This window comes from Sus scrofa, chromosome 2 (assembly GCF_000003025.6).
Source record: "Sus scrofa isolate TJ Tabasco breed Duroc chromosome 2, Sscrofa11.1, whole genome shotgun sequence".
NCBI classification, from domain to species: domain Eukaryota; kingdom Metazoa; phylum Chordata; class Mammalia; order Artiodactyla; family Suidae; genus Sus; species Sus scrofa.
In genome coordinates, this window is record NC_010444.4 from 17,622,529 (window position 1) to 17,635,188 (window position 12,660).

Consider the following 12,660-nt stretch of genomic DNA (forward strand, 5'->3'; position numbering starts at 1 on the left):
TAGAGCAGAACCCAGTACCTAGAAGTGGCTCAACAAACACTTAGTGAATCAGTGAATGTGGATTCACACTTGACATCTGCTGTCAAACCAACTCTGGGCTGGATATTGTTGCCACCACGCCATTCTGCAAATGCAGAAACTGAGACTCAGAGAATGGAAGAGATTTACCCTCAAGACCCCTGAGATAGCTGGTGACAAATCCATGATTAAAATAGAGGCTTCAGGAGTTCCCATTGTGGCTCAGCAAGTTAAGAACCCAATTAGCATCCATGAGGATGAGGGTTCGATCCCTGGCCTCATTCAGTGGGTTAAGGATCCAGTGTTGCTGCAAGCAATGCAGCTCAGATCTGGTGTTGCTGTGGTTGTGGCTGTGGTGTAGGCTGGCAGCTGCAGCTCCAATTCAACCGCTAGCTTGGGAACTTCCATATGCTGTAGGTGCAGCCCTATAAAGAGAAAAAATAAAAAAAAAATAAATAAATAAATATATAGGCTTCAAAGAAAAGAAAATCAGTAGAAAAAAAATCAACGAAATCAAAATCTTCTTCTCTGAGAAAGTTGATAAAATGGAAAAGCCTCCAGCTAGACTATGAAAAAAAGAGAGAAGATACAAGTGATTAATATCAGAAATGAAAGAAACGACATCATTATAGTTCCCCATGAGCATGAAAAGGGAAATAAAAGAATCCTATGAGTAATTCTATGCCCATAAATTTGATAACCTAGATGAAACAGACCAATCCACCAAAACTCAAACAAGAAGAAATAAAGGAGTTCCCGTCGTGTTGCAGTGGAAACGAATCTGACTAGGAACCTTGAGGCTTCAGGTTCGATTCCTGGCCTCACTCAGTGGGTTAAGGATGCCGTGAGCTGTAGTGTAGGTCACAGACAAGGCTTGGATCTGGTGTTGCTGCGGCTGTGGTGTAGGCTGGCAGCTGTAGCTCCAATTAGACCCATAGCCTGGGAACCCTCATATGCCATGGGTGCGGCCCTAAAAATGACAAAAAAAAAAAAAAAAAAAAGAAGAAATAGAAAATCTGAATTGGCCTGTATCTATTAAACAAACTGAATCGATAATCAATAACCTTAAAAAAGAAAAACATCAGGCTCAAATGGGCTCACTGGTGAATTCTACCAAACATTTAAGAAGGAAAGAATACCAATTCATAACAGTGTCTTCCAGAAGATGCTAGCAGAAAAAAATACTTTATAACTCATTCCATGAGACCAATACTAACCTAATACCAAAACCAAAATAGACATTAGAAGAAAACTGAAGACCAATATCTCTTATGAACATAGACGCAAAATCCTCAACAAAATATTAGCAAATAGAATTGAAAAAAAGTATGAAAGAATTATACACTATGACCAAATGGGATTTACCCCAGGTAGGCAAGACTGGCCCAACTTTAAAGTCAGCTAATGTAATCCACTATATCAGCAGGCTAAAGAAGGGGGGAAAAAATCACATGATTGTATTAGATGCAGAAAAACACGTGACAAGATCTAATACCTGTTTATGATTTAAAAAAAAAAACTCAACAAACTAGAAAGGGGAATTTTCTCAACTTGAACAAGAATATCTACCAAATAACCTACAACTAACATCATCCTTAATGGTAAGAAACTAGAAACATTCCCATTAAGACTAGGAATAAGGCAAAAACATCCCCTCTCACCACCGCTTTTTAGTACTGTACTGATAGTCCTAGATGATTCAATAGGACATAGTTTTCACTTTCACAGATCTGGAAGGAAGCTCTGTAAATATATACATGTGTTTTAATTTTATAGTTGGGAGGGAAGAAATAAAACTGCTTTTGTTCACATATGACATCTACTCTATGCATAACTGTCTACGTATAAAATCTGAAAGAAGTGACCCAAAAAACTCTTAGAACAAATAAGCATTTATAGTAACACAAGGTTGCAGGATACAGGTTTAGTGTACAAGATTTCACTGCTTCTCTATACACCAGCAATGAACAAGTGGAATTGGAAATTAAAAATAATAATAATACATTTTCTTTTTTTTTCAATGGTTCGTACTTTCATGCACATTTTAATAAACACAACATACTTCTGCAGACAACACTGAGGTGATCTCAATCTGTACTGACTTCTTTTTTCCTAATATATTTCCCTTTAGAATTATCATCTCTCTAATTAATGAAATGTGGCCAAAGTTTGCAATTGAACTTCCCCATTATTTAGATTCTGAATGCATGAATCAACTATAATTATTTAAAATCCTGAATTATTTGAAAGTCCATATAAGGATATTTTACTGCAACAAAGAAGCATATCCCATTTTACCACATATATTTTACTATAATGAGTAAGCAACAGAATAAAGAACTAAGAAATTACATAACCACTTTCTAAATCAAAGCAAATACACAGGAGGGGTGAGAACACAGGGTTCTCCTCCTGTGCCAACATCACACATCCAGAACAGCAGGCATTTACTTTAGGCTGACATTTGGCCTCTGGGCAGAACATTCCTGTCTTATTTTCATCTAATAATACATTTTCATTGGCACCAAAAGAAACAAAACACAGGTATAAATTTAACACAATGTATAAGATGTATATGAGGGAAAACTACAAAACTATGATGAGAAACATCAAGGAGGAGCTAAATAATTAGAGAGCTATTCCATGTTCATGGATAGGAAGACTCAATATTGTTAAGACGTCAGTTCTTCCCAACTTAATCTATAGATTCCATACAACCTCAATCAATCTCAGCAAGCTGTTTTGTGGGTATTAATGAATTGATTCTAAAGTTTATATGGAGAAACAAAAGATCCAGGATGGCCAACACTACACTGAAGGAAAAGAACGAAGTCTGAAGACTGACACCACCTGACTTCAAGACTTACTCTCTGGCTACAGTGATCAAGACAAGTGCTGGAAAGGAAAAGACTGACTAGATAATGGAACAGAATAAAGAGCATAGACTCACATAATACAGCCAACTGATCTTTGACAAAGGATCAAAGGTAGTACAGAGGGGAAGAAGTAGTCTTTTCAACAAATGACGCTAGACAAGCTAGATAGCCACATGCAAAAAAATAAATCTAGACACAGATCTTATAACCATCACAAAAATCACCTCAACATGGATTACAGACTTAAAGGTAAAATATAAAACTATGAAATGCCTAGAAAATAAGATAGGAGAAAGATCTGGATGACTCGTTAGACAACAACATCATAATTCATGAAAGAAATAATTGATAAGCTAGACTTGATTAAAATTTTAAAATTCTGTTCTGTGAAAGATATTACCAAGGGAATAAGAAGCCAGGGAGTTACTGTTGTGGTGCGGTGGAAACCAATCCAACTAGTATCCATGAGGATGCAGGTTCAGTCCCTGGCCTTGCTCAGTGAGTTAAGGATCTGGGATTGCCATGAGCTGTGGTAGAGGTCACAGATGCAGCTCCGATCCTGTGTTGCTGTGGCTGTGGTATAGGTCGGCAGCTATGACACCAATTTGACCCCTAGCCTTGGAATTTCCATATGCCATGGATGCTGCCCTAAAAAGATAAAAAAAAAAAAAAAAAAGAGAGAGAGAGAGAGAGACAAGAAGAAGCCATAGATAGACTGGGAGAAAATGTCTGCAAGAGATGAAAAGATAAAGGACCATTATACAAAATATATAGAGAACGTGTAAATCTGTAAACTTGTCGTAAAACTCAACAATAAGTAAACTAATAACCCAACTTAAAAATGACAAAAGACCTGAACCGACAACTCATCAAAAATACATAGATGGAATACAAGTATATAAAAAGATGCTTTACACCATATGTGATCAGGGGATTGCAGATTAAAATAAGATCGAATACCCAATACACCTATAAACCCAAAGCGCTAACACCACCAAATGCTGTCCAAGATGTGGACCAACAGGAACTCTCATTCATTGTTAGTGGAAATGCAAAACGTAGTCACTCTGGAAGACAGTTTGGCAACTTCTCACACATTTAAACACAGCTCTTACCATACAATCCAAGAGTTGTGCTTCTTGGTATTTACATAAATGAGCTACAAACTTAGATCCACACCAAAACTGCAGAAGTTTATAGCAGCTTTATCCATATTGCCAAAACTTAGAAGCAAAAAATGGGTAAACGAACCGTGGTTCATCCAGACAATGGAATATTACTCAGGGCTAAAAAGAAATGAACTGAGAAGCATCATTCACCATCGCTAAAAATGTGGATGCAATCCAAGTGTCCCTGCGCAGATGAATGGATACGCCACATGTGGAATATTATTCAGCTTTAAAAAGGAAGGAACTTCTGACAAGTAATACAACATGGGTAAAACTTGGGGACTTTACGCGAAGTGAAATAAGCCAATAAAAAAATAGTAAAGTACGATTCCACTGATGCAAGGTTCTTAGAGGAGTTAAAATCAGTGACAGAAAGTAGAGTGGGGTTTGCCAGGGTCTGGGAGGAGGGGGAAATAGGGCGTGATTGTTTAATGGGTATGTTTGGGTTTTGCAAGATGCAAAGCGTTCTGGAGATGGATGGTGGTGATGGTTGTACAACAATATGAATACACTTAATGGTCAAAACAATAAATGCTGGTTATATATATTTTACCACCATTAAAAAAAATAGGAGAAAAAAGAAGTTCGGCTAGGAAAACATGAAAAAACATGGAAGAACCTTCCATGCATATTCCCAAGTGAAGGTAGCCAATCTGAAAAGGCTCTGTACTGTGTGATTCCAACTCTAGGACGGGCAGAAACAGGCAGAACTATGCAGACAGTAAAAAGATCAGTGGTGGCCAGGGCTCAGTGGGGAGGGAGGGATGAAGTGGCGGAGCACAGAGGATTGCTGGGGCAGTGAAACTACTCTGTATGATACCATCATGGTGGATCCACGTCATTATCCATTTGTCAAAACACATAGAATGAATGGTCAGCACCAACAGAGAACACCGTGTAAACGGTGGGCTTGGGGTGACAGCGGCCTGTCAATGTAGGTTCATCAGCTGTAATATAGGTGCCGCTGGGTGCGCGATGTCAGCAGCAGAGGCGGCTGTACGCGTGTGTAGGGATGTGTACGGACAGCAAGGATGTGAGAACGCTTTGTACTTACTTTCCCCTCAGTTTTGCTGTGAACCTAAAACTGCTCTAGAAAATAAGTCTATTTTTTTCTTTAAAAAAAAAAAAAGAGTTCCCGTCGTGGCTCAGCAGAAACAAATCTGACGAGCATCCATGAGGACGCAGGTTCAAGCCCTGGTCTCGCTCCGTGGGTGAAGGATCTGGTGTTGCCATGAGCTGTGGTGTCGGTCGCAAATGTGGCTCAGGTCGCAGATGTGGCTCAGATCCCGAGTGGCTGTGGCTGTGGTGGAGGCTGGCAGCTGCAGCTCTGATTCGATCCCTAGCCTAGGAACCTCCATATGCCTCAGATGGGGCCCTAAAAAGGAAAAAAAAAAAAAAAAAAAAGGCTTCAGAGTCCAGAGCCCAATCTCCATCCTCCATCCCACAGTGACTTTCTCGCATAACATAGCCCCACCCATGGCCCAGAAAGGGAAGACGCCTTGGAGAACCTTCGACCACAGGGAATGGCCTCATTCATGTCTTCTCATGTCAAAGAGGCGGTAGCTGCAGCAGGATGATCACCAGCCCAGGTCAGAAGACTCAAAGGCCCCGAAGACTACACCCCGCTCTACCTTCCACCGCTGTGTGACCTCGAAGAAGTCACTCACCCTCTCTGATGCTGACATTCATCTGGAAGTGGGGTTTCCACCCCCTCCCTCTCTGCCGCACCTGGCTGTTCGGAAGTTCTTTAGCTGTGATTGATCATGTGGATATATGTCATTATCAGAAAATTATAATAAAGCCTTTAAAACTGTTTTATTAAAGTGTCATCGACTGACAGCGTTGTGTCCATTCCTGCTGTACAGCACAGTGACCCGGTCATGCATCATCTATATACATTTTTTTCTCATACTATCTTCCATTGTGTTCTAGCCTAAGAGATTGGAAATAGTTCCCTGTGCTGAACAGAAGAAAGCCTTTTAAGGGCATGTTTTTCTACTTTTTGCTGCACGAATGGAAAAGCAATAGTTTGCTCATTCTTTAGATGAGGAAACTTAGACTTATCATTAATCTCTCCTCGATGTTAAGAAGTGGTCCCCCCACAGAGGGAGCCAGCCAGGTCCGGGAGGGAGGGGGGTGCCCTGCGGAGGGAAAACCTCCACCGGCTGAGCTCCCGTCGGGCAATGGGGATGTGGTCCTGGGATGGACCTTCTCGCGCACACGTCAAACGGCTTGAAAAAGAAAAGAAGGAAAAGGTTCGGGATGGACGATAGCCTCGAGGGCAGAGGAGGACCAGGTTGCTGTCATGAGTCACATGTGGACACAGCACTGGCCTGAGGCCAGGAAGTTCTGGCAGACGGTGGGCTGAGTAAGCAGGAAACTGGGGTGGTGAGAACCTGTCACCCTGTCTCCTCACAAACGTGTCCCAGAGAGTGAGGGGGAAGCCAGGAGGGAGATGAGGCCTGGGGCTGCTGTTCCTTCCTGTGTGTAAACTCAGACTTGCGCCCCACCAGTCCGAACTGGACAAAAAACAAGGGCGGTACTGGGATGTCCCAGGGAATGAGATCCACCGCTTTCTGGAAGGCTGACTCCTTCCCAGGCAGTGGGCTACTCATTTGATATCCGTCATCTCATGTAATCTTGACCATGAAGCCTCCAATTGCAATTTGTCTTCATCTAACAGAAGATTAAACTGAGTTCCCTTGCCCCGAAGCTAAAAAATTGCCCCGAAATTCATCTGATACCAAAGCTATGCTCTCCCCCTCGGCGAACCTGCTTTGTGACTTGTAAATAACACAGGGGAGAGTGTGATCGCTGTAGCAAGACTGAATCCCTTTCCTACCTGGTCAACAAAAAGATGGCAGCTTGAATCCAGCGAGGATGGGGGAGTCACGGGACCCCAAAACCACACTGGCTCTATGAACAGATATAAAAGGTCTGGATGGGGGGAGGTGATGGTTCCACCCACCTTGGCTGGGCTCAGCACACAGCTGGAGCTCTGGCCTCAGCTCTGAGGGCTGGACTATAAAAGTGCCAAGTTCAGGCTAGAGTCCTCCCAGAGGTGGGGGTCAAGAGAGCAGGCAGTCCAGAGAGGATCTAGACCTGCATCCCCAGAGGAGGGTGGAGGTGAGTATGCCCTTGCAGCCAGCAGCTGAGAAGGTATGATTGGGGGGTGGGGTGCAGGAGAAGGGTCTCGAGGTAAAGGAGTGGTGCTTGTTCTGTGCAGCCCCACAGAGCAGATTTGGGGGAAGTGGATGGGGGGACAAGAAGATAGATTTCAAGGCAGCACAAGGAGACACTTGGACTTCACTTGTTAGAGACAGCCCAAGGTAGCCCAAGACAGCGCAGGCTGCAGTAGAAGTCACGAGGCGCAAGTCCCTAGAGACAGGCAGCTACTGGTAACCACCTGGCAGGAACTCTGGGGCAGAGAATCTGCCAAGCATTCTGTCAGTTGCCTTTAAGCCCCTTCCAGCCTCGGAGAAGCTGACCTGTCTGACCCTTGTCCAACCCTTTGCATGAGTAGCCAGAGAATATGGATTCACCTTACAGAGGCAATGAAGGTGCTCAGAGAGCTGGAACAACTTGCCCAAGGTCACGCAGTGGAGCAGAGCTGGACTGAGACCCAGGGGCTTCCTCCATGTCACACTGGGGGTGGGTAGGAGGCTAATCGAGCTCACCCGGACCACTGGCTTCTGTTCCCACCTTTGGCATCACCGAAGCCTTGGTGGAATAAAGGAGAATCAGGACACCCCCCCCTCACTAATCTCTTTTGACTCCATCATGGTCTCCTTGTCCCCATGACTGAACCTTTAGCTCAGGGTCACACGTTCTCCACCTGCCCTGCCCAGAATCATTCCGGCAACCTCCCATCCAGCCTCCCTAACTCTGCCTCATCTTCCTCTAAATGCCAGTAGTGTCTAATCTAAGTTGCACATTGGAATCCTTTGGGCAGATTTTAAATATACTAATAGTCCTCCACGAGTTACACACAAAGCTACAGTAAACAAAACAGCATGGTACTGGCATAAGGCTAGACACATAGACTGGTGAAATGGACTTGAGAACCCAGAAACAAACCTATACATCATGGCTAATGGGTTTTCAACAAGGGTGCCAAGAATCTTCAATGCGAACAGAACAGTTTCTTCAACAGTGGTCCCAGACAAACTTGATACTCACGTGCCAAAGAATGAAATTGGACCCCTGCCTCACACCATATGCAAAAATTAACTCAGAATGAATCAATGACCTACATCTAAGAACTAAAGCCCTAAAACTCTCAGAAGAAAACACAGAGGTAAATCTTTATGACCTTGAATTTGGCAATGGATTCTTAGAGGTGACACCAAAAGCACAAGCAGCAGAAGGAAAAATAGATAAGGAGGTATTGGCTCTGCTCCTTCGCCACCACCCACCCCTACTGGCCACCTGCTTCCCGCTGTCAGATCTCAGCAGGAGGAAGAGCCTGAGGTCTCCTAGAAAATGCCTTCACTCATTTGCTCGGCCTGCTGTAGAGGGCTGGCTGGGGAGGAAAAACAGCACGGGACTTCCCTTTCCGTCTGAATTCCAAACTCTGGGCAAGGTTGGGTGGAGCAGGGCCACCGTGGGAGCTGGGGGAGGGGGGCAGTGTCACACAGGGTGCTCTGTGGACACATGGGGACCACATGAATGCCACAGGTGATGCTGTGAGTCCCGGGGGATGCGTCTTGAATGCCCTAGGTGCCTCAATGGGCACCACAGGAAGCGCTGGAGTGCTGTGGGGTGTTCCCAGGGACATACACAGGTGCCTCTGTGGGAGTAAAGGGGTGCCTTCGAGGTCCTGTGGGTGCTGTGGGGTGCTACAGCAAACATACTGTCCATAGGACAGGAGCCCCGAGTTTAGGTCCTAACCCTGCTGCTTTTTAGAGGTGACCCGTGGAATAATAACTCTTCTGAACCCCAGTTGTCATCACTTAAAAAGAGCTTTCTAATCCCTGCCTCCTTGGGGCCGGGAACAGTGATTAGCTACAGAAAGGGTCCGGGAAGAATCAGCAGGAGTGAAGTGTAAACCCTGGGATGAAGGCTCAGGAAGAACTGTTCACACCCAAGCTGGCCCCATGCCCTGGGGGTGTCAGAAGAGATTGCTGACACAACCCAGGCCCTTACTCTCAGGCCGTTTTTAGACCAGGCGCAGAAAGAGGTATGTGTCTCCAGGGTAACCCCGCTGTGTGGTCACAAACACCCAGCTCTTAGAGCCCAAGAGCCCGAGCCTCTTTAAGGAGGTCACCTTGGGAGGCCACACCATTCCAGGGGCTCCCCTCATTCAAAGCAAACAGGAACATCTCACCAGCATGTCCTTGTCCTCACAGCCACCCAGGGGTGTGTGTGTGGGGGGGGATGGGTGCATGCTATTTGCCCATTTTGTAGATTGGCAGACTGAGGCTCCGAGCAAACAAATCAGTCTCATGGAGTGAGCTCCTGAAGGGCAGAGCTGGGGCTCAGCCTCCACCAGCCCGGCTCCCAGACCCCAGCAAACTGCCCACAAACAGCTCATGCTCGTCGGCCCACTGCTCGTGATCCTCCTTCTATCTTCCCTGTGACGCTTCGTCTCTGTTTCCGGGCTAACAACGGGGATGAGGCTCAATCACGCTGCCCCCTCGGCAATGCCCCTGAAGGTAAAGCAAGGACAACAGCCCCCTTGCTGCTTTTTTCCGTACGTAAAGTGCTTCTTCCCTCTCATCTGAGCCCCACGGCTTCCCCTGATGGAGAGACATCCCTTCCAGAAAGATCCTGAGGAAGTTAAGCTTTTTCCGACTCGCTTCAGTGCCTTCTCCTGGGGCCAGGCTCTGGGTTAAGGCGAGAGCTTCCTGCAGGGATCAGGGCAGCCGCTGCCAGGGGCTTACAATGAAGATTAGGGCGCAGGAGGCTGGCGGAATGGGGTGAGCTGCGGGACACAGATGCTCCCCGCCCCTCCGCCACTGTCTGCTTGGGTGGGCCTTGACCTGGCCCTGCCTTACCTGCTGCTAGGACCCGGCCACCCTGCCTTGCATTCCAACCAAAAATAATCCTGGCCGGCCAGCGGGCTCACTCCATACTTAAAAGGATGAGCTTGGAGACCAGGCGAATATCAGATCAGTGACTAGAAAAGAAGCTGAGTGCTTCCCAGCCACAGCAGCAAAGGCAGGCAAGATCGCAAATGCCATCAGGCAAATGCCACCAGGCAGCTGGGCGCAGCACTTTACAGTGTGTCCTTCCCACCCATCATCATAGTTGCCTGGGGGGCAGGGGAGTTGTGTGTGCAAGGCGGGATGGTGCGGGGCGCTTTCTTCAGCTCCCTCATTTCATCTTCTCCCCCCCACCCAACAACCCCCTCTGTAGGTATGATGCTTCCATATCAGAGATTAGAAAACTGAAACCCAGAGAATATATGGAGAGGCCCGAGTTTTAAAAAAAAATTCTCAGGCAAGGAAATAAATCATTTTTATATCTTCGTAAGAAATGGAATTTCAGAGAGGTGATTTGGCTTAAAGGATTTCTCAGCCTTATGATTCAAGTCACAGAGCTGGTGAGCAAAGGCACAAGAACGGTCATGCAAGGGCCCCAAATGCAGCCACATTATCTACTGCTGTGTGACCTGGAGCAAGTCACTTAACTTCTCTGAAGCCCAGTTTTCTCTTCTCTAAGATGGAGGTGATGACAGGGCTGCTGGCACAGGATCGCACTTAGCCCTGCAGCTGGCATGGAGAAGCCCTCTGTCAACGCCGGTTAATCTGACGCTTCCGATTACCTGGGACTCAAACCTGGTTCCATGTGCACCTCAGACCCTGTGGTCTTTTCACTGAGAGGCTCCGGATCGTCCTTTCCCAATCCTGGCAATGGAATTTCCTCAGAGCTTTCGAATCCCCACCCCCCCAGCCTTGCCCAGACCCCCGGCCCCCCATTCCATCTCTGCCTCCCTGCTGCACCCCCCACCCCATGCCTTCCTCTGGCTCAGCCGCTCAGCCCTGCTCCTAGATCATCAGCAACTGAGGACTCGCAGACCGAAACAGATTCGAGGCACTGCCACCCCACTTTGCAGACAAGAAAAGGAAGCCCAATGAGGGAAATGCCTTGTAAGGACTCATGAGGCCCCAGTGGTGACACCATCTGGGCCAGAGGACAGACATCCTGGCTCTTCATTCAGGAACCTTTCAAGAGGTGACCCAGCCCCTCACCCATCCTGCGGTCATGGGCAGCCCAAGAAGCTTCCAGAACCCGAGAAGCGATCAAGGCTTTTCCATTCCCCATTCCATCATGGGATGTAGTGATGGATCCTAGTCCTTGTGGACTTAAACTTTATCCGGAGTCTGGAGAGGGGGGAGGGGTGGGGTGGAAATCCTCCTAGGGGAGTTCCCATTGTGGTGCCTCGGAAACGAATCCGACTAGGAACCGTGAGGTTGCAGGTTCGATCCCTGGCCTCGCTCAGTGGGTTAAGGACCTGGCGTTGCCGTGAGCTGCGGTGTAGGTCGCAGACACGGCTCGGATCTGGCATTGCTGTGGCTGTGGCATAGGCTGGGGGCTACAGCTCTGATTAGACCCCTAGCCTGGGAACCTCCATATGCTGTGGGTACAGCCCTAAAAAGACCAAAAAAAAAAAAAAAAAAAACCCTCCTAGGTAGACTTTTCCTTCCCACAGTCCCAAGACCATGGTGGGGTCAGGGGGCGGTTCTTAACGCAGGCAGGACCCTCTCTGAGCCCCCAGGAGCTCTGCTTTCCCCGAGGGCCACTGCCTCCAGCCCTTCATCCCTCACTTCCTGGATCAACTCAGGACCAGCCATGACCCTCGACCCCATCAATGGAGCAGTTCCAGCCTTGGTGAGACCCCACTGTGGCATCAGCCTCTCTCCCCTCACCCATCACCTTTGCTCCCCATCCCTGAACAAACAGCTAGGGTGGGGACAAGAGTAAAGCCACCCTTTGCCTGCCCTGCACCCTGCAGCGAAGATTCTGGAAGGCAGGGAGAGGAGAGACGGTCAGACCCTCTTATTTGAATAAGAGCCATGCCCGCATGTTGCCAATCATACCTCTTTCAACTGGTGTTTCTTCCTTTCAGGGGTGTCAATATTTTCTTGAGCTCTCTTTCTGATGGTGGCGTTGGGAGAAACTCTAGAAGGAGGAGAGAGAGAAATACATTTTAAAAAGGCAAGGGAGTTGCTGTTGTGACTCAGTGGTAAGGAATCCGGCTGGTATTCATGAGGTTGCGGGTTCGACCCCAGGCCCCGATCAGTGGGTTAAGAACTGGTGTAGGTCTCAGACACGGCTTGAAGCTGGTACTGCTGTGGCTGAGGTGTGGGCCGGTAGCTGCAGCTCCAATTTAACCCCTAGCCTGGGAACTTCTATATGCCACAGGAGTGGCCCTTAAAAATTAAAAAAAAAAAAAAAAAAAAAAAAAAAAATCTGACTAGTATCCATGAGGGCGCAGGTTCAAGCCCTGGCCTTGCTCAGTGAGTGAAAGATCCAGGGGGTTGCCACAAACTGTGGCATAAGGCGCAGATGCAGCTTGGATCCCGTGTTGCTGTGGCTGTGGTGTAGACCGGCAGCTGCAGCTCTAATTCGACCCCTAGCCTGGGAACTTCCAT

General features: G+C 47.0%; 1 protein-coding gene across 1 annotated transcript in view; it reads right to left on the reverse strand.

Annotated features, from left to right (window-relative positions):
* TSPAN18 (tetraspanin 18) overlaps positions 1-12,660 on the reverse strand; it is a 206,114-nt gene that overhangs the window by 156,905 nt on the left and 36,549 nt on the right. The window contains exon 2 of the mRNA XM_021083155.1: positions 12,106-12,187. The gene's annotated coding sequence lies outside the window, so the exon portion shown is untranslated. The remainder of the gene's footprint in view (positions 1-12,105; positions 12,188-12,660) is intronic.